Consider the following 20145-nt stretch of genomic DNA (forward strand, 5'->3'; position numbering starts at 1 on the left):
GTTGTAGAGTTTTGATTTTTTGTAATTATTTGTGTGTGTGTGCTGCCACATGAGCATTTATGCAAAAGGACTTTGCAAAGGTTTATCATCTATAACTCACACTCTGCACCAAACTCCCTTTAAAAAGTTTCAAATTTAATTTTGCTCTGACTGTGGCGACTATCATACACGTTGTTACACATTTGCCACAATATATTTTTATTTTTCAATGCGTACCGCTAAATTCGGCATAAACGCAACATGCCTACTATCAGTTATTTCAGGAAAAACGTCTCTGTTTGCTGTCGTCTCGCCGCTGTTCCTTTAAGTTTAACTTCATGCTGTTCTTTAGCTTCCATCATCAGTTATTCAGTGTTTTAGCCTTGAGTTGCTGGTGCTTTACTGGAGTATTTCCATCATTGGTGTTACTTTACTACATTAATCTGACAGTCGGAGTCAAGCTCATAAAATATCCATGTTGTTGGGTAAGAACTCTCCTCACTGTCACTTAATGAAAGTGCATTTTTTGACTCTTTTTTTTTTGGGAAAGAGGTCTGAGAACTTTTTCGACTTTGGCATGTGGTCATTCGTTTGATCTGAAAGCAGGAAAATCCCCCCCCCCCCCCCCCCCCCCCCCCCCCCCCCCCTTCACCATGAAAGTATGAAAATTTTCAGGAGCTTTTTAATCATTTCATTATCTGTAATTTTGGCGGTTTACTGCCACGAATTTGTTTATTTTGAATTCAGGGACTTTTACTTGTAACGGAGCATATTTTCACTTGCAAGTTTTCTGGCCTTGTTAATTCAGGATTGTTAAAGGAGTTCCTCCACTTGTTTAAGCTCTTAAGTGTTTGAGCTATAGCGAGGGTTAATAAAAAACGATGGTTCATTGATGTAACTTCAGGGTTTTTTCCCCCCCGACTTGTATGCCACATTAAAAAAAGGGATATTCCTGTTTTCTTTTCAGCCGTTTTATTTTTCTGCTGTTGGTTGTTTTCCTGATCACTGATCCCTGACTGTGGTATGTCCAGTGTCAGACCCCTGTCCCCCATCTCCCCTGCCAGGCGCCCGGTCTCACCTTTCACGGCCAGGGCCTTGGCTGACCTGAAGTGATTCCAGATGTGGAGATCTTTTTGACCCCCCCAACCCCCTCCACCCCTTCCCCTCCTCCCCTCTTTGCCCCCAGGCCCTGGCCAGCCACTCCATCAGGGCTGACAGCGTCCCCATCGGACAGCGTCTCTCCTCGCCTGAGCACATGATATACAAGGCCCCACCACCACCACCACCACCACCACCACCACTTCTCCTCCTCCTCCTCCTCCTCCTCCTCCTCCCCCCCCCCCCTCCACTTCTGCCCTCACCCAACCCACCCACCCCCATCCTCAGCAGCACATCTGGAGCTCATTACAGAGGAGACAGTAAGAGCGAGGGAGGGGTTGGGGAGTCTGCGTGCAGAGTGTGTGTATGTGTGTGTGTGTGTGCAAGAGAGCGGGAAAGAGAGCGTTTCTTAACCCTTCTCCCCTAAAACATCCACCTTTTTTTCTCTTCTTTTATCCCTTTTCTCTTTGTTTTTTTTTTTCTCCTTAACTTTTGCTTTTCACCCCCTCCTCTCCCCTCTTTCCTTCCCACCACCCCTCTCTCTCTCTCTCTCTCTCTCTCTCTCTCTCTCTATCCGCCTGCAGTGATCTTTGTCCCGCTGTCAGTGCCACATGATCACAAATACTTTATTAATGAGTGGTTTTGGAAAAGAGCTCGGCACAAAAAAAAAAGAGGAGAAAATCTCGGAGCAGCCTGAGTGAAATACTGCACAGCTGTTAACAGTGTGTGGTTTGGGTGAACAACCAAAAGAATGTCCCGAGATGTGGAGTTTCCACGCAAAGTCAAGTTGACTGAGAGGTTGCACTGTTTGTGTGATTAAGTCACTATTATTACACACTTTTCATAAACACAGATGCAGGCTCGAATACACCCTCTGTTGGACTGTAAAGGAAACATAATTAGCTTCAAGCTGCCATCTCAAGGTTAACGCTGATGACCATATGGACTGTATATGCCCATCGCCAAGCAGTTGTTGTTTTTTTTTTTTTTGTCTTCAGGAACTGTTGAAAATGTGGCTTTTTTTTTTCCCCATAAAAAAGACGGTTGCTTTTTCTGATTAACATGTACTATTTTTGAACATCAACACAGGATTTCACAACAGTTTAATGGCCTAAAAAGATCATTAAAAAATCTCTTAGAACCTAGAGGAGCATGTAAACTTTAAAGGATAACTGGTTTTATTACAACGTGGGTCTTCTTTTTGTAGTTTTTTTTTGGACATCATTTCTATCAGTTATGAAAACTCTGTACTCGCCAAAGTTATTGATGAGATCTGAAACTTGCGGCAACAAAGTCTGACGGGGGGAAAGAAACCAGGAATCTACATCCAATGGCGGCGTTCAGTGCCGACAGAGGAATAGTTTGTGTGTGCTTCAGGCAGAAAGTAAAGAAGTGTTTGTTGGATTGTCTAACGGCCAGATGTCTGTTTGTAAGACGTGTGTGTGTGTGTGTGTTGTCCAACCGCGTTTATAGTTGTTCGGAAAGGCCTCGCTTGAAGGTGAAGTGAAAAAAAAAACCGACGCAATAATCTTTTAAATATGAGGATGTACGTTTTCAGACAGTCTCTCCTGGAAGATATTCATAGTGCTGCTGCGCTCGGTTGTAAACACAAAAAAAGTGACAGTAATAGTTGTGTAAAGGCTGAAAAAAAGAGAGTTTGGATTGTCAGTTTTGGAAAATCTGTCATAATCCCGACGTCGGAAAGGTGTGTTCAACCGTCCGACAAGCATTTCTGATGGATTATACTGGCACCTTAATAGCATCTGATATCTCCTCCCACATACTTTATCTACAGCTCAGTTTTTAGAGCTGTGTCTGACATGTTTTATAACCTTCCAAAACAGACAATGGGACAATCATTCCCACTTCACGCAGTGGTTGGCCAGCTGTGTGGAAGTGAGAAAGTTGGCATTGTTTGAACTTTTCTTCATACTTCACACAACAACTTCAGTCAGTTTTCATTTGAACAACCCGGAGAGTGTAACACCATGAATGTCTGGAAGTGTGTGATTTGTCTTTTACAAGACTACAAAAAATTTGCAAAAACACACCAAGTTCCTGGAAAGAGAGAGAGAGAAGGAGATAGAGAGAGAGAGAGAGAGAGAGAGAGAGGCAGGCTTTAGAAAACGCCTGAGACGTTCAGAAGAAACTTTTAGATGTGATTAATTGTTGTACGAGCGGTTTGTTTCAGCATCTGAGGCTTTAAGAGTGTAGCGATCGGAGCAGTCGGTTGGTTTGTTATGCACTCAACTCTCACGCAGAAGCTCTATCCCTGACAAAGACTGATATGTTGGATTTTAACATACAATAGATTGTTGTCGATAAACCTAAACCATGCTCAGATATTGTAGAAATACATACTTTATTCATCATCAGACTTATCCTTTAAGGAAAAATGATGGGAACAGCTGAAACCTCTTTAGTGGTTATAAAGCTGAAGCAAGACGTTCAGAGTTTGCTTAATATCTGTCTGATCTGTTCACTCACCTGTCTGTCGTTATAACTACCAGAAACGACGGCCAAAACTACAAAAATAAGGTCCAATCCGCGATGATTTGAGCTGAGCTGCAGCCTATTTAGATGATTCAAAAGTACAGGATGTCAGCGCAAAACCTAAATGTCACATTCTGTATTTTCCCATGGTGCATGTAACACAGTGACAAAGATAGTTTTTTTTGTCTCGTCCTGGAAGTAACTTAATTATGGTGTGATAAACGCTCCTGGCTTCGATTTAAATGGCTGTTGTGAGCGTTTCGGTCCTGGATGACTTAGCGTTTTAATTCTCTCGGCCCTGTTGAGGTCCAGCGGGGCAACAACCAAAACAACAATTATGGTGAGTGACATGACGTGAGCTCCGAGACATCGTCCTCTATATAATCATCACCAAGAGTTCATATTCCCTCATGGCACATGAACTATTTTAAGTATTTGGACTTTTTTCAATCTTTTTACAGGAAGTGTGGCCTCTCTCGCAGCAGAACACGTGTATGACCTGGGAAATATGCAACAAGTCTCAAGAGCGCAGACATTTACTCACCGCAGGGAATAGTACATTATTCCTCCAACAGGCCTTATAATTCGTTTGGGATTTGCTCTCTCTCTGCCTTTTAAACTGTCTCTTTCATGACCGACACAAAGCAGTAAAACACTTTAAAAGACAGCACTATCAGGCTGTCAGATTATAAGCAGAGCCTGTTAAGTGCTCACTATCATATATGTACCTGTCAGCTGCTGATACACTGTCCAAACCTTTTCTTTTTTTTTTTTTTACTCTTTCAGCTTTCAGCTCACTTTGCAGACATGAAATAACCAACAACACATTAACAGTCTGTTGTGCCTAAAGGAAGCTGAAACAGGAAGTAGTTTGTTACAGCTTGATAATCTGATTTTTGTTCCTCAGAGGGAACCATGAGTCTTACTAACTTCAGGTTGTTACTGCAGCAGGGGGGCCACCATCTGTAGAGTCCATACTGAGTGCCACCTTTAGAAAGGACACCTCCTCCTCAAATTATCGGCGGTCTTACTCCCTCTGCTGGACGTTGACTGTCCACACAGCTGCAGGAGAAGCTGCTGATCATCAGACAGGAAAGTGTCAAACTCCTCCTCAGTAAAAAACCCAACTTCTAGAGAATCTTATTGAGTCATTTCTGGCTATAACTGCCTTCTTAGGGATTTATTTTCCTTTAAAAAAAAAAAAAAAGTAACAAAAACTGCCAGTTCAGACCTGTAACAACACTTCAACTTGTTCCAGTGGAAATTATTTTGTGTATCTGCAGTTTGAAAGAATTAAACTCAATCTTAGATACATGAAACAAGTAAAACAATCTCACCATAGCTTTTGAGCATATACCATGGTCTTCCTCAGTAGGCATTCACCAGCTGCACTGTTGAAAATAAGACTTTAAGGACTCAATTGCAGACGAAAATCGACTGGAAAAGAAGGAAATGATTGAGCGACTGAATACTTTAAAGCAGTTATAATGTCGTTAAACCTTAATGAAAATACAGCAGCACAAAACCTTTATTTGGTTTTGACAGAAATGTCTTAAAACAACAGTTAGGAAAGATGTTTTTCTTGCTGTAATCATTCCTCCTGTTCATACTGACCATTAGAGGAACCCTTCATAATGCAAAAGTTTATCTGAAGCTAATATGAAGCTTGTTCTAAGACAGACGGAGGAGCTCAAAAATGCTAGAATATGATTAATGCTGGGTAAAGTTTGAAACGTTTCTGTTCTGGTGTTAATTAGATTCCTGAGTTTCTGTCATAGCAATGATACTTTTTATCAAAACTTACTTTAAGAATAAAAAAAAGTTTTTTCACAAAACTCTTCAACTAAAAAAGACCATATTTCTCCAAAGATACAACTTAAAATTGTGAAAATTACAATTTAAATCAGTAAATATCTAATTAAAGAATTAAGTGAAGAAGACAAAAAAACCCCACCATGTTAACAATTAGGATTAAATGATCAAAATTAGAAAAGAAGACTCATAAAATAACAACAACCTGAGAAACTACAAAGCAAACATTTGACCCTCATTTAGACTCAACTCAGCTAATTTTAGAACTAAATCTCTTTCATGTGCTTCTTCTTCTTCATCTTCTTCTTCTTCTGTGATGAAATGATGCTGGTGTATCTTTATCTCTGACCTTTTCTCCTCCTCCTCACACAGCCCGTGTTCTCTCTCTCTCTCTCTCTCTCTCTCTCACTGAGCTGCAGACGGGAGGAAAACCCGCTCGGTCATCATCTGTAGTGGAGCTTTCTCTAATGGGCTCCATACTGGCCAGTTGGAGATGATTATTTGGAGAAACATGACACTGGGGCTTGGATCAAAATCGGCTGAATGTGGGCACATGTTACAGGTCTGGGCATGCATGTGGACGTCTGAACAAGGGCTGACGAAGTGTGTGTGTGTGTGTGAAGGAGAGTATAAGAGAGGGATACAGTTTATGCATGTGCCTTTTGATCAGTGCCTAAACTTGAGGCTATGTGGAATGTTTCTTTTTCTCCTTTGAAGGCAGTTTAAGTTTTCTGTAATAGTTTTGGTTCAGCTGGGGCTTGTGCCTGTGTGCGTGCATGTGTGTGTCAGTGTGTGTGTGTGTGTGTGTGTGTGTGTGTGTCTTCAGCTCAGTATAAATGAGGGCGAGCTCTGAAATGAATATCATTGTCACATCTCGTGCCAGAGCAAATTCCCCATCCAAAACGAGCAATTTGGAGCCGACGCCTGCCGTGGAAAATCTGCCTTCAATTTTCCCCCACTGGTGGCTGTGCGTGCGCTCGCCCCTCCGACTCTTTTTCTCTCATTCACACACACACACACACACACACACACACACACACACACACACACACACACACACACACACTAAGCAAACCAAAGGCCGAGCTTTCTCCTTCACACACACACACACACACTTGTAGATCTAGTTGGCCTGCAGCAAGTGGACCCCACAGTTTATTTTTTTCTCAATTATCCATTTAGTGTAAGTGGCAGGCGCCTGATGGGCTCCACGCCGAGAGGAAACGTTTGTATTGTCCTTATTTAACAATGGCGTTTAAACTAATACCTGATTAGCGAGAATGAGTCAGCGGTGAAAAATAGATTTTTTTTTTTTTTTTTGACTCCCTTCTCTGACACTGTTCTGGTTCTTTGTTTTTCTAGTTCCAGCAATCGCCTCCTACCATCACAACTTCCACAGACTGTTTTCACTTTAATTAGCTCATTGGAGTGCTTTTCCCACAAAGACACAACTTCTGAATCTGTTCTCATAAATTCGGAGCAGCGAGTCTTGGCTGGATTTACTGTAAGTGCAGAGCCAGGTTGGAATATATTTACTGAGCACATATGTGTGTGTGTGTGTGTGTGTGTGTGTGTGGACATGTCCAGTGTTGGAGACTCATGTGGTGGAATTAATGGGGATTTGTGATTAACATGCAGAGAGGAACTTGCTTATTACAGATTCTTTTTTTTGTTTTGTTTGTTTGATAATTGTGTGTTCTTGCAGAGCTGCAGCCAAGATTTTAGAGACACTAAGGTCATGAATCAAAGTCCCCCTCCCTCAGATATTTAAAAAAATGGTTTTATTTCTGTCAGATTGGAGCTGAACACATTTATGCTGAAAGCAGAGATGTCTTTTTTTTTGTTTTGTTTGTTTGATAATTATGTTCTTGCAGGGCTGCAGCCAAGATTTTAGAGACGCTGGGATCATGAATCAAAGTCCCCCCTCCCTCAGATATAAAAAAAAATGGTTTTATTTCTGTCAGATTGGAGCCGAACACATTTATGCTGAAAGCAGAGATGTAACAGTTAATCGTCAATCAGCTCCTCCGACATGCGAAGGTCATCTGTGTGAATGTGGAAGTTATTCAGTCTCTTAAACATGAGGCTGAAATTAATAATGACGCAAGCTTTTTGAAAAAAAAAAAAAAAAAAAAGAATGAACGTAGCTTCTGCCCGACCTCCGCAGTCTGGATGTGAAAGTGCTATGTGAAGTTGCTCATTAAACCAGCAGGAATTACTTTCTAGCGTCTGGTTTAAATTATAAAAGCTGCAATGATTTCTGTCATTTTAATCGGAAGAAAAGCATACTTTAAGCTAATAAAAAAAATCCGACACACATGATGGTGTAAAAGTGGAATTTCGGCTACGAAACGTAACGCTAATGCCAAGCTAACGCCAGCAGCCCCGTGTATAGGCAGATCACTCAGCCTTTAGAGGGCCCCTGATTGGTCAGAAAACAATAGAAACCTGATGATTTAATGGAGATTTATGAAAGTAAATTTAGTAGCTTATAACCTGCATTTTAAAGACATGATGATATCTTCAACATATACAGTAAATGCTTTCTCCTGGACATATTTCTTGACCAAAGCGCCCAAACAGTGAGATCTTTTTACATAAATTATAGTGTTATATGCAGGTTTATAAGTGAGGCATCTTGCAGCCTTTATCCCAACATGAAGGTCAGTATGCAGTTTCAAAGCTTCCTCCTTAGTGAGGTTGTCACTTTAAATCAAAAATTCAAATTAACAGTCCAACATGGGAAAACATTAAGGTTCCCCTCCACTCAGATATGTTTTTCTTCTCGTTCCTATGGTCGGATGTTTGAACTTCACGCTGCAGAATGATGTATGTGCAGAGTTTGACACTAGAAGGTTGTTTTCACATTCATCAGCTGAAAGTGGAAAATTTCTCTGAGCTCATTGAAAATACAATTTTTTAAGGGGGGGGGGGGGGGGGTGACGAGCATCATTTGTGGACTTCACAGTGAAGAAAGAGACATCTTGTGTCCAGCAGGAAAACTTCTGAATTTTTAATGAGGGAGAGGGAGTAGATGTAATCTTAAGGATTTTAACAAGATAATTGTAAGTCTAAAGTGGACCTTTAAATATAGTCTAAAAGTTTGGAATCACCCTATAAAAAAGCTGCAGCAATTAGCCGATTAATCAGTTAATCATTTTGGTTATTTTTCAAGCAAAAATGCCCAAAATTCTCTGCTTCTAGCCTCTAAAATGTGATGATTTGCTGTTTTTCTGTATCATATATGAGACTAAATTGACTGGCTTTTGGTTTTAGACTGTTAGTCAGAAAAAACAAGCAAATTGAAGACGTCTCCATGTCCTCTGAGAAACTGTGAATGCACCATTTTTTAACATTTCGCTAACCAAATGATTAATTTAGAAATAATCAATACAAAAAAAAAATTGTTGCAACCCTAAAATACCCACCATGTGTAGGTTTTTAACTGTTAACTCCACTCAGGTTGCTGATTCTCCAAAACTCCAAGACAAAATACGGAGGATATCACCTCAGTGCCCTCGCTGGTAGCTACGTCCCTGTTCTGACTGCCTTTACTTCCAAAGTGGATCCTCCATGTGATCCAGCCTCTGTTCACGCTCAGCTGCACAAGCACAGGAAAGCACAGATGACTTCAGTACACACACACACACACACACACACACAGCACGCTGAAACTAAACCGAGCCTCAAGTTCAGCCAAGCAGCCATAAAAAGCTCTGACGCAGCACTTTCCAAATTTTGTCCGTTCTGATCTGCTGTAATTACAAGTCTGAGTTTCCATGACAGACACCAGCTTGGCAGAGCAGAAAGCTGATTCGAAACAATGCCGTGATGATACATTATGACCAGCGAATTATCATTAAACATCGTCCAAGTCTTTAACTTGGACGAACCGCTTCTCATCAGCTCTGCAGTTTTCTATCTGTGGAATTCTGTTTTTTCTTTTGACTCATCATCAGTCTGAAAGGAATCTTCCTGACGCCTCACTTCCCCCCGAGGAACAACTCTTCTTCATCTTTATTTTCCTCTCTCCTCTCATTATGTGTGTTGTTGGACTATTGTGCTGCAGAGGATCTTTTTTTCTGTTGAGCAAGGCAGGCAGCCTGCCCTGCGCAGATATTAAATCTATGGAGACAGCAGGAATGATGCGAGTGGGAGAAAATGAGGCAGCGGGGAGGAAAGGCGGAGAGAAAAACTTGCCCGAGAAAACAGAACTTTGACCCACTTGTAGCATGTGTGATTAGCTAAATGTTATTAAGCTGAGAATTTGAATATGAGGACCAGATGCATAACAGAAGATGGGCCCGATATATACGGGAACCAATGAAACCAAGACAAACAGGTAAACTGTAAATAATAATAATAAAAAAAACATAAACATAAAACAGACCTTCCAGATTTTGGTCCTTGAGTCAAAAAATGTTTAATTCATCCTACACTGCAGGTGAGATAGATTTTGGTTCAGTTAATTCCAGCTGGCCATCAAAGGAAAAGGTTATTCCGCGTCCAAATCGGCAAAAAAAAAAAAACCCTGACCACTGAATGTAAAGAATCTGAGGGTAAAGAAACCTGTTTGGTTTCAAGTTTATCTGCTTCTAAGTTTTCACGCCGACCATCAGGAGAGGAGTGAGGAAGAGGAAATGACCCAGTATGACCCGGATATGTATAATTTAGGAGTTGTCCGGGTTTGGCTTATTGGAAAAGATATATAAGAATATATAATATAAGAACTGATTATTATTATGTTTGTAATATTATGTTAAATTCTTTTTAGATTTTAACTACTCTACTTGTCTTAGCTCATGACTATTACTGTAACTTCACTCCATGTTTATCCTGCAAAGACCTTCAAAAGGTAACAGACCCATTGCTGCAACAGAACCTCAACCACCACAACTTTTTAAAACTACAATATGAAAGTTCTAGAAATCAAGCTAGTGCTAGCATGAGACTCTGTAGCAAATGACTCATGATCATGTTCACCTCATGTATTGATTTCTTTGCAGGAACTGGAAGTAACAGAGCTCTAAGGCTTGGTTCACATCACAGGTCCTGTGACCTGTTACCGTAGTCTGATCCGATCTCTTCGTGTTCATGTTTGTAAGTGACATGTATCCGGCTCCTAAACTGCCACACGTGTAGATTTAACTGAAATGTGAGCTGCATCTGTATAAGAATATCAACAATAACATAATCATTTGTGCAACAGTCAAATCCTAAACATGGATGACATGGTACAACAAGTTCTTTCCAGTTTAGCTCGAATAAAAGCTTCTACACAAAATGTGAGAATTCCTTGCATGTTTATTGTAACCGGGCTGTGAGGTGTCGACACTGAATGATGTAGACAGGAGATATTGTGCAGAGAAGTGAGACGTGGCCCAGATCTGATTTCAATCAGATCAGATTTGTTTTGTTCACATTTCCATGAAAAAAAATCTGATCTGAGTCACTTGGAGGCAAATAAATTTGCAGATTTGGGCCACTTCAGCGTCTAATGTGAACGTAGCCTCAGACTGGAGGTATCAAGATTTTGTTAGCCATAGCAACATCTCCCAGAAGCTAATTGATATGAGAGGAGTATTAGGCCAGAAGTGCGTTTTAGCCCCTTTATAGATTTGAGAAGGGAATATCTCAGTACTGCTGCCAGGCTGATCAATGAACCAGAGTCACATAAGCCTTTAACAACTCCACTACACATTAAAATCTGCTTTGGAGCATATTTCAACTAAAAAAATACAAGTAAACTTACATACTATAGCTTTAAGGTTTTGTTCATTCTTTTAGGGGAAAATGAGCTTATTTGCTGACCTATCAAGAGTTAGGTGAGAAAATCTGTATCATTTTCATCCATTACAGTAATAAGTATGGGGCGCATTTATTAGCCTGAGGACTGATAGCAAAGCTCCATCAACAGGTAAACATAAACATGTTGACATGTTCCCACATGCTGACCTTTAGACCAGAACATTTAGTGAAGAACGCATTGAACCTGTAGCATGTATGTTAACATTTAGCATGTTAGCATGTTGTATGTAATCTCAGCAGAATAAGAAGACCAGGAAAACCAACCAACTTTTGTCAGTGTAAAAACATTTTTGTGATATTTTGAGTATTTTTTCCACTCAGATTTATTCATGTGCAAATTCTGGCCTTTCCTGCCTGTCTGCCTGCCTGCTGGAATAAATAAGGTATCAACACAGGAGCTTTTGCCAGTAACTGATCCAGGACTCCGAGAGCCTAAAAGTTTTCAACCATGAATCCAATTCTAGAAATTGTAATGTGTAATGTGGTTACAACTGATTTGTTTTGTTATTGTGAAAATACTTTGAGTCATAAGTTAGAAAATCTTTTCATTTCAAGTAGCAGTTATGTATGCTGTAATTTATCATTATTAAACCTTCATCACCATCATCAAAAACAGTGACATTAAGATCATTCAACAGTTAGTGACTCAACAAACACAGTCATCTGAATATGTATCATGCACATTTCCTCTATGTTTATATTCTGGGGCTTTACTGGAATATCTTTGCATGATTTACAGTTAAAAACTCCATATTTATCTTATACTGGCTCTTTATGCAGCCCCTCAGTTCAGCCTCTGTCTGAAACAGGCCGTTTTAGCTCCTGTCTCTTTAAGCCCCGCCCTCCTGATGAGTGTGTTCTGATTGGTCAGTTTCAGGAAGCTATATAGCTATAGAAGCAGGATTTCACATCTTTTTCTCCTTCTTTACTCCAAATGTCAACTTCTCAAATCCATCCGTACATGTTGGAGCTGAATCAGATCTGAAATATGTAAGTGGACAACATGACAACACATGGAAACACCTTAGCAACCGCCTTAGCAACCAAGACTATGAAACAAGTGGCTGTTTGTGAGCATGTGCAAATGATCTGATGTCATCGGGAGGAGGAAGCAGAGGTAACGTTGCAAATGAAGCATTCGGAGGAGGTTGAAGCTCTGACTTTTGACTTGCACGGAGCATTTTTACATATGTTTGCCTCAAGTTTTGGAACTTTAATCATGTTTAAAATCTAACATCATAACAGCATATAAATCACAGAAAATCAATCACAGAAAATCACAAAAGGCAGAATATATCCTCTTTAAAGAAAGTGGGACTTGCAGTGACATTAATGGGATGTGAGGTACAAAAAATGAAAGATTCAGGAGTGAGAGATAAGAATATAAAATAACGCTTTTGAACAGCTGTGTAACGTGTGTGTGTAATGACGGACACACCTGTGTTCTGATGGATATCAGTGCCAGGCGGCGTGTTTCCTCCAGCGATGAAGGTTTTGATCACTACATCAGCTCTGGGTGCAGGAATGAGCTAATATTAACAGTCAGCCGAAATGTCTCGACCTCATTCGTCACGTCACACACGATCATGACAAATTTAAACAAACATAGCAGGAAAGTGAAGAGAGGGTTGAGTGCTTTCTACAACACGAGTATGCAACACAAATATTCATAAACATAATGTCACTCACCAACACAGAAACACACCCACAACACATCATTCCATTCATGTAAGGATGTAAATTTACAGTAGGCCAGTGTATGACACACACATTGATTTTTACCATAAATAAACATATAAAGCAGCTGTAACATATATTTTTTTATGATACAATTGTATCAAATGGCTCATATTGATGAACCTACAGACCCTGCAGCTCTTCTCAGCTTTACAGAGCTTTATAGTGAGTTTCAGCTCTGCAACTTTACTGTTCTGGTTCACTCTCAGCGCTCTCATAGCGTCGTTTTGACTAGTTGGTGAACATAGTGGAGCATTTAGCAGCTAAAGAGCCAGATATTTCCCTCAGGAGTTGGTAGAGAGTAAAAACAGAGCTAAAAGAGAGTGAATATTGGACTTACAATCACCAGGTGGACAGAAACACGACTCCAAATGAATGATAATGTTGCTCCATAACTGCTGGATGTGGAAATTAGCAACTGTTTGCTAACAAGTTCAACATGTCAACTTGAAAGCTGATGATACGTCAGAGTTGTTACTTGTTTCTGCTGAAAGCAAGTGGCCAAAACATCAGTTATTGCAGGTTTAAGTAGCTTTAAAATGAACAAGAGGAACTCCTCACTGATAACCTCACTTATAAATATTCTGTATCTGCTTGTTGAAACAATCATATCAGCCAAGAAATAATTCCAACATGTACTAAATTTCTCTTTAAACAAGATACAGCAGGTTAATTAGTGGGCTTTAGAGGTGTTGGTAGGTGTATTTTTGAACTTTTGACAGAGCCGTGCTAGACGTTTCCCTCTGCTCCCAGTCTTTATGCTAAGCTAGGCTAACCACATCCTGACTCCTACTCTGCATTTTACTCAGACATGAGGTTGAAATCTGTCTCAACATCTCACTCTCAAGAAAGAAAGCAAATAATTGTATTCTTTCCAAGTCCTCCTCCACTCAGAAATCTGTTTTTCTTCTTGTTCCTTCAGTTGGATGTTTGTTCTCTCCTCCTCTGTGCAGAATGATGAATGTGCAGAGTTTGTTTTTACATTCATCTACTGAAGGAGGAAAGTTTTCTCTGTGATCACCTTAAATCTCAGTTTAACAAAGGTACCTATGAGCATCATTTGTGACATCACAGCTAGTTTGGAGCCCGTCGTGGTCCAGTATGGAACTTAACACAAGTGTGATGTGGAAACTTGAAGCCTCCAGAGATACAAACACTGAGAAAGAACTTTACAGTGAAGGAGGAAACATTTTGTGTCCAAGAGGAAAAAAATTTCTGATATTGAACAATATTTGCATATTCATAGATTCTTGATTTTCACATGTGGGAGAAGGAGGAGATGTCATTTTCATGTTTCAAATTTTTTTTTTTTTGTGGAAAAATCATATCAGAGACAAATTATAAGTCAGAGCAGAGTATTTTTATATGTCTTCAAACACGTCTGGAGGGGATTTTTAATTCATTTCAGTTTCTTGAAATTATAGCAAAAGTTCAGTTTATTTTCAGTTTCTTTTTTATGCACCTTCTTTCTTTCTCTCGGCAGACTTTTTGGCAGCGTTTACAAGCACAAAGAAGGTTTAAATGTTTGATTGCCTGTCTAATCATGCCTTGTGTATGTGTACATACATGCATGTGTGTATGTATGTGTGTGTTGTCAGAAAACACATTGAACCCACATGTGCACACTGGTCGTCTCATACACACAACTATTTGATTCATTAATGTAAACACACACATGCACACACACACACACACACACACTTAAGCGTGCATGAAATAAGAAACCCAAAGAGGTGTAGTTCACCATTTGGCCACCAGGTGACATAAAAGCAAAGGTTGGCTGGGGTTCATCTGGAGGGAAGCCTGCTGTGTGGGAGAGCTGAGGAGGGATGAGGATCTTTGAAATGAAAGAGAAAAGAAAAAAAAGAGAGAGAGAGATGGAAATAGAGAAAGACACAAAATATGAAAAACCACAGCAGACAGAGAAAGATGATGTTATTATGATCATATCACATATTATGGAGGGAAGAAGGAACATAACAAGCAGAACATGAAAAAATGAAATGACAAAGACGGATCGAGTTCTTCATTCAGTCACTGAACGGAGGTCACAGTTATATAATTATATATCATTATTACTGATACATTACTGTCTAAGCAGCATCTTGATGAAGTGGAGCCAATTTTAACTACTTCATTTCAGTTTAATCTATAAGAATGCAACGTATTTTATGAGCTGAAATGTTTTCTTTGTAAAATCGAGGCCTAACAGCAGCTGTCAGATGAATGTAGTATTTGTAGAATAAAAAAAACAGCAATATTTCATCTGCAGTGGGAGTAAAAGTGGAAAATGTAATAGAAATACTTCAAGTACAAGCACCTCAAAACTGTAGCTATATGCAGTACAGTATAAATCTGCTTTTTACTGAAGCTTTAATAAATATTTTCACATTTTGCAAGCAAGAGGCTTCCAGTTATTCATTCATTTTTTGTTTGTGTAATTGGTCTAATTTCCAGGTTATAGAGACTTCCTTTGATTAACTCATTTTTTTATATTTATTCACTGTTATGAAGTTATTTTCTGCATCTACCTGCAAGATGGTTTAATAATTCTTCTACAGCATGAGCTGCAGGCTAATGTGGTGGAGTAAAACCTATCATTTTATTTTAATTTACCTAAACTTTGGAGGGTTTAAATTGAAGAAGATATTGGCTCCTAATGAGATCAGTATCAATCAGATGAAGAGGTCCCATCTGTTTACATCTTGTCACCCCTGCAGGCAGACCACTGATCTTTTGTCTTGACCCTCTTTCAACACGTTTCATGTCACTGACTGATGCTCCTCTCACATGATTGTGAGCCAAAACGAGCGCACGAGCCCCCCCCTCCACCTCCGCATCACGAGGCTTCTCCTTTGATGTTTGGGTACACCGCACCGCTGGGAGGGAGGAGAGGGGGGGGGGGGGGGGGGGGGGAATCCAGTCTGCCGTTTATTGGGTCGCGGAGGGGGGGTGTTGTTGGTGGTGGTGGTGGGTTCCTCTCTGTTACCGACCAATGAGCTGAAACGGGAGCATCGGCGGCAGCAGCAGCAGCAGCAGCATCTCTGACTCCAGATCGAGGTGATCATCAGGGATGCTGGATGCGGATGGATCCCGGCTGCTGTAACCGGACCTGGATGGTTAATTACAGGATTACAGTCGGTGATGTCCGGTGATGTGCGCGAGGGGATTCCGTGATTTGAAGAAGATGGAGAGGGGACCGCTGCTGTCACCGCGACGCACAACACTAGTCAGGAACTGAGAGGTAATCAGGCATCTTCAGCTTCACTGTGTGCTGCAATGTTTCATATTACATCATGCTGTTATTTCAGAGAATTAGACAGCAGCAAACGATGCATTTATTTGAGCATTTTGTCGCTTTATTGCAGCGACCTGCACTGTGTTTATGGCTGTCATTTACCCTCCCGGCGGGCTCCGTTGTGTTGTGGTTCACTGTGAACCAGGATCCGGAGTGTTGATGTTGTTAGTGCGTGACAGCTGTCTGATGGGTCTGCAGGAGGTGTCACAGTCTGACTATTCTGAGCCAATAACGGTTTCCTGTTCAGTATCGATTCATTGATTGCTGGGCTGTGTGACACCCAGCAGGCCCAGTGTGTGTGTGTGTGTGTGTGTGTGTGTGTGTGTGAAGAGTTCTGTCTGCTTCAATTTAAAGGACCATCCTGGTGTTTTTTTTTTTTTGTTTGTTTGTTTTTTTGATGGATCAGCTGTGATATTGATAAATGAAATAAATTCAGGTCAGTGGCTTTGGACCTTTTGACTTTTGGTTGTTCAGCTGTAAATTGGCAACAACATGATGCAACACCAACACTGTTAAAATCTTTGCATCATACTAAAGGCCCCTTTACACTGTGTGATTTTGGGCCATCTGAGAGGAAAGTTGACAATCATGAGAGAAATGTGGTGAAATCTTCAATTGTCAATCCAAAACAGTGTCCTAGATCTCACTATGAGACAACCGGGGACAACCTGAGACAAAAATCTGATATTTAAGACCAAATTCTCACAATGTGACAGCTGCTACGACTAACGACTACAAACCAACCAATTTTATTTATATAGCACTTTTGTTTTGTTTCACAGCGGTTACATTCTTTTTTTGTGTATTATTTTTATTGACACATTATACAAAGCAACATATAAACAACATAGAAATCAATACCCAAAATCCAACTAAAACTTGTACACACACACACACACACACACACACACACACACCAGCTGGGGAAGAGGAATACAAGTAATGTAAGTAAGAAAAGTTCATCCTGGCCACGTGTCAAGGACATAAAAACACATAGCAGCACATATTATCCACAAGTGACTATCAATCACAGCCCCACAATTTTTTTTTTTTTTTTTAAAAAGGGACCCAATCTACAAATACATACAAATAAGGTTAAACTGAGTCCAGATATTGCAAAAAAAGGGACCCCAAGATTCATCCCATCTATGTAGACCTTTTCAAATCACAGTTTCTCCATGTGGATAACCAAAGCAAGTTCATGCAGCCAGTCACTAAAGCACGGTGGAGTTGGTGTCTTCCAGTCTTTGAGAATATGTTTTTTTTGTTTGTTTGTTTGTTTTGATGGATCAGCTGTGATACTGATAAATGAAATAAATTCAGGTCAGCAGCTTTGGACCTTTTGACTTTTGGTTGTTCAGCAGTAAATTGGCAACAACATGATGCAGTCACTAAAGCACGGTGGAGTTGGTGTCTTCCAGTCTTTGAGAATATGTTTTTTTTTTGTTTTTTTACTGTGTCCATCAATAAAGCTGTTTGAATATGTAAAGTGAGAGTCAATGAATAGCAGTTTAAAAAGCAAACAGGTTTTGCACCAAAGTGCTTCACAAAGACAGGAGTGTGTATACACATACAAGCATAAAGACCATAGACTGTATAAAAGTATGGATGTAGTTACCGTGACGTCACCCGTTGGTTTCTGAAGAGCGGTTTTGAAGCTCAAAGTGAGCCGCTCCGGCCGTCGCCATCTTGGCAATACGTGACTCTGCCTAACTCCCAGCCAATCAAAAATGAGCAAAGAGGCGGGCCAAATGGCTGAAACAAGCCACCAAGTGGCTGGCGGACCTGTCACTCAAAGCAGCCATTTCCTTCATTATGCATAACTTTATGGCTTAATAACATTTAAACAGGTGAGTTATAAAAAAATTCACCCCCCTGTACAGTTGTCATGAAAGGGGAAATTAGCTACAGAGACCAAAACTGTTTTTTGTACCAGGCTGTAAACATGTTTATTTCTGCTGTAAAGTTGGGCATTTTAACATGGGGGTCTATGGGGATTGACTCGCTTTTGGAGCCTCAAGTGGCCGTTCAAGGAACTGCAGTTTTTGGCACTTCCACTTTGGCGTCATTTTACAGCCTCGGAGGTTGCCGCTTGATAAAGACGTATATGTGCATAACAGATCATTGCAAAAAAAAAAAAAAATAGAGCAAAATTAAAATAGAAACATGTTTAAACACAAATTAAAACCCAAGATGCCACAGTGGGAAGATCTGAGGGGTCTGGTGGTGCTGTAAGAGGTGAGAAGTTCTGAGATATAAGTAGGGGTGAGAACATGGAGAGATTCATAGACAATTAGAAGAATTTTGAAGGTTTTCTTGTAATGAATAAGGAGCCGGTGTAAGGATGCAGGGATAGGGGTAATGTGGTCTTGTTTCTTGAACTTTATTAATAACCAGGCAGCAGCGTTGTGGATTAGTTGTGAGCAGGAAATGGTAGCCTGAGAGATGCATAGCCAGAGGGAGTTACAGTAGTCCAGCCTGGATGATATTAATGCATCAATGATTCTTTCTAGGTCAGAGGAAGAAGCTGGACCTGACAACAGAATTTACCACCCAGGTTCTTAGCATGTGCTCTGATGCAAGTGGAGAGGTGATGGTGGTAATATCAGCGGTATGATGTTCAGGAGCTAAAGAGTATGATCTCTGTCTTGTCCTCATTTAACTGAAGGAAGTTATGAGCTAACCAGTCTTTAATGTCTTGAGGACAGTTTTGTAATTGAGTTGCATCGGCCTGACTTTGGGAATTGAGTGGGAGGTAGATCTGTGTATCATCTGCGTAACAGTGAAAAAACACATAATGCGTTTGGATGATTCTTCCCAATCGGGAGCATGAATAATACAGCGTGAAACGATGAAGAAAACACCAGCTGCTGTGACATTTTGTAAGTGCAGCTGAATAAAATTTAGTAGCCCCAAGCCTCCAAACTGAGCTGTGGACAGTCAAGTTGCATTGTGGGTAATGTAGGCGCCAGGTTTTGACAAGTAAAATCTTTGGTTCTGCTGCGTCCATCGTGAGTCTGACATGTTATAAGTGTGAAATAATAAATCTTTTAAGCTGTTTTCTTATTGTTTTGTCCTTTCAGTGTTTTCAGATTTGGTCTCAGTGAGCATTATGTGCATGTATATTATTTATCGGTGCATTCAGGCAAACCGTATTTGCCTTAAGGCGATCGTCGGTCACAGATTAATGCGTCACATACAGTCGACAGATGAAAAAGCCACTGCGGGACAGTAACTCTCTGACAGTCCCCGGTCATGTTGGCAGAAGTTCAGTCCTGTTTGTTAAAGCATCTCAATCATCTCTGTGCTGTACTTTGACCTGGTTTTACCTCGACTCAGCACTAACCAGACTGGAAAAATATAACCTGACTCCCCACTGGCATCTTCTGCTCGTCTATGATGTGATTATTCATTCAAATAACAGACAGTAACGAACCTGCTTTTTGAATCTTGAATCCCACCGTGGATTCATGAGCATTGAAGCAGATACAAAACTTTTAGCATTAAGAACTAATATTTCAGTATCTTTTACTGCAGTGGTTGTGTTACTTTCCATTTCTTCTACATTTCAGAGGGAAAATTAACACTTTTTACTCCACTAGATATATGTGTGATGGCTGGAAATTACTGATTACTTCACAGATTTGGATTACACTTTGAACATGACATAAACTCATAATAAATATTAATTCATAAACAACTTTCTTCTGTCCTTCCTTATTTATTTCCCTCTTTTATTCCTGGTTTCTTTCTTTCTTTCTCTCTTTAAATTTCCCCAAATACTTGTTGAGATTCAAGGTTTTACAGTGAAACTAAACTATTTAAACTATTAATCGCAATATAAATAGTTTATTTTAGATATATACTTTGATTACCAAGTGAGCAGACTTTTATATTATATCGATGGCCGAAGAGCAAAA

General features: G+C 40.2%; 1 protein-coding gene across 1 annotated transcript in view; it reads left to right on the plus strand.

The window, feature by feature from the left end:
* The first annotated feature begins 15986 nt into the window (after positions 1–15986).
* The window catches only part of LOC121900042 (phosphodiesterase 4D interacting protein), a 121885-nt gene continuing 117726 nt past the window's right edge, over positions 15987–20145 (plus strand). The window contains exon 1 of the mRNA XM_042415943.1: positions 15987–16171. The gene's annotated coding sequence lies outside the window, so the exon portion shown is untranslated. The remainder of the gene's footprint in view (positions 16172–20145) is intronic.

Source organism: Thunnus maccoyii, chromosome 7 (genome assembly GCF_910596095.1).
Source record: "Thunnus maccoyii chromosome 7, fThuMac1.1, whole genome shotgun sequence".
NCBI classification, from domain to species: Eukaryota; Metazoa; Chordata; class Actinopteri; order Scombriformes; family Scombridae; genus Thunnus; species Thunnus maccoyii.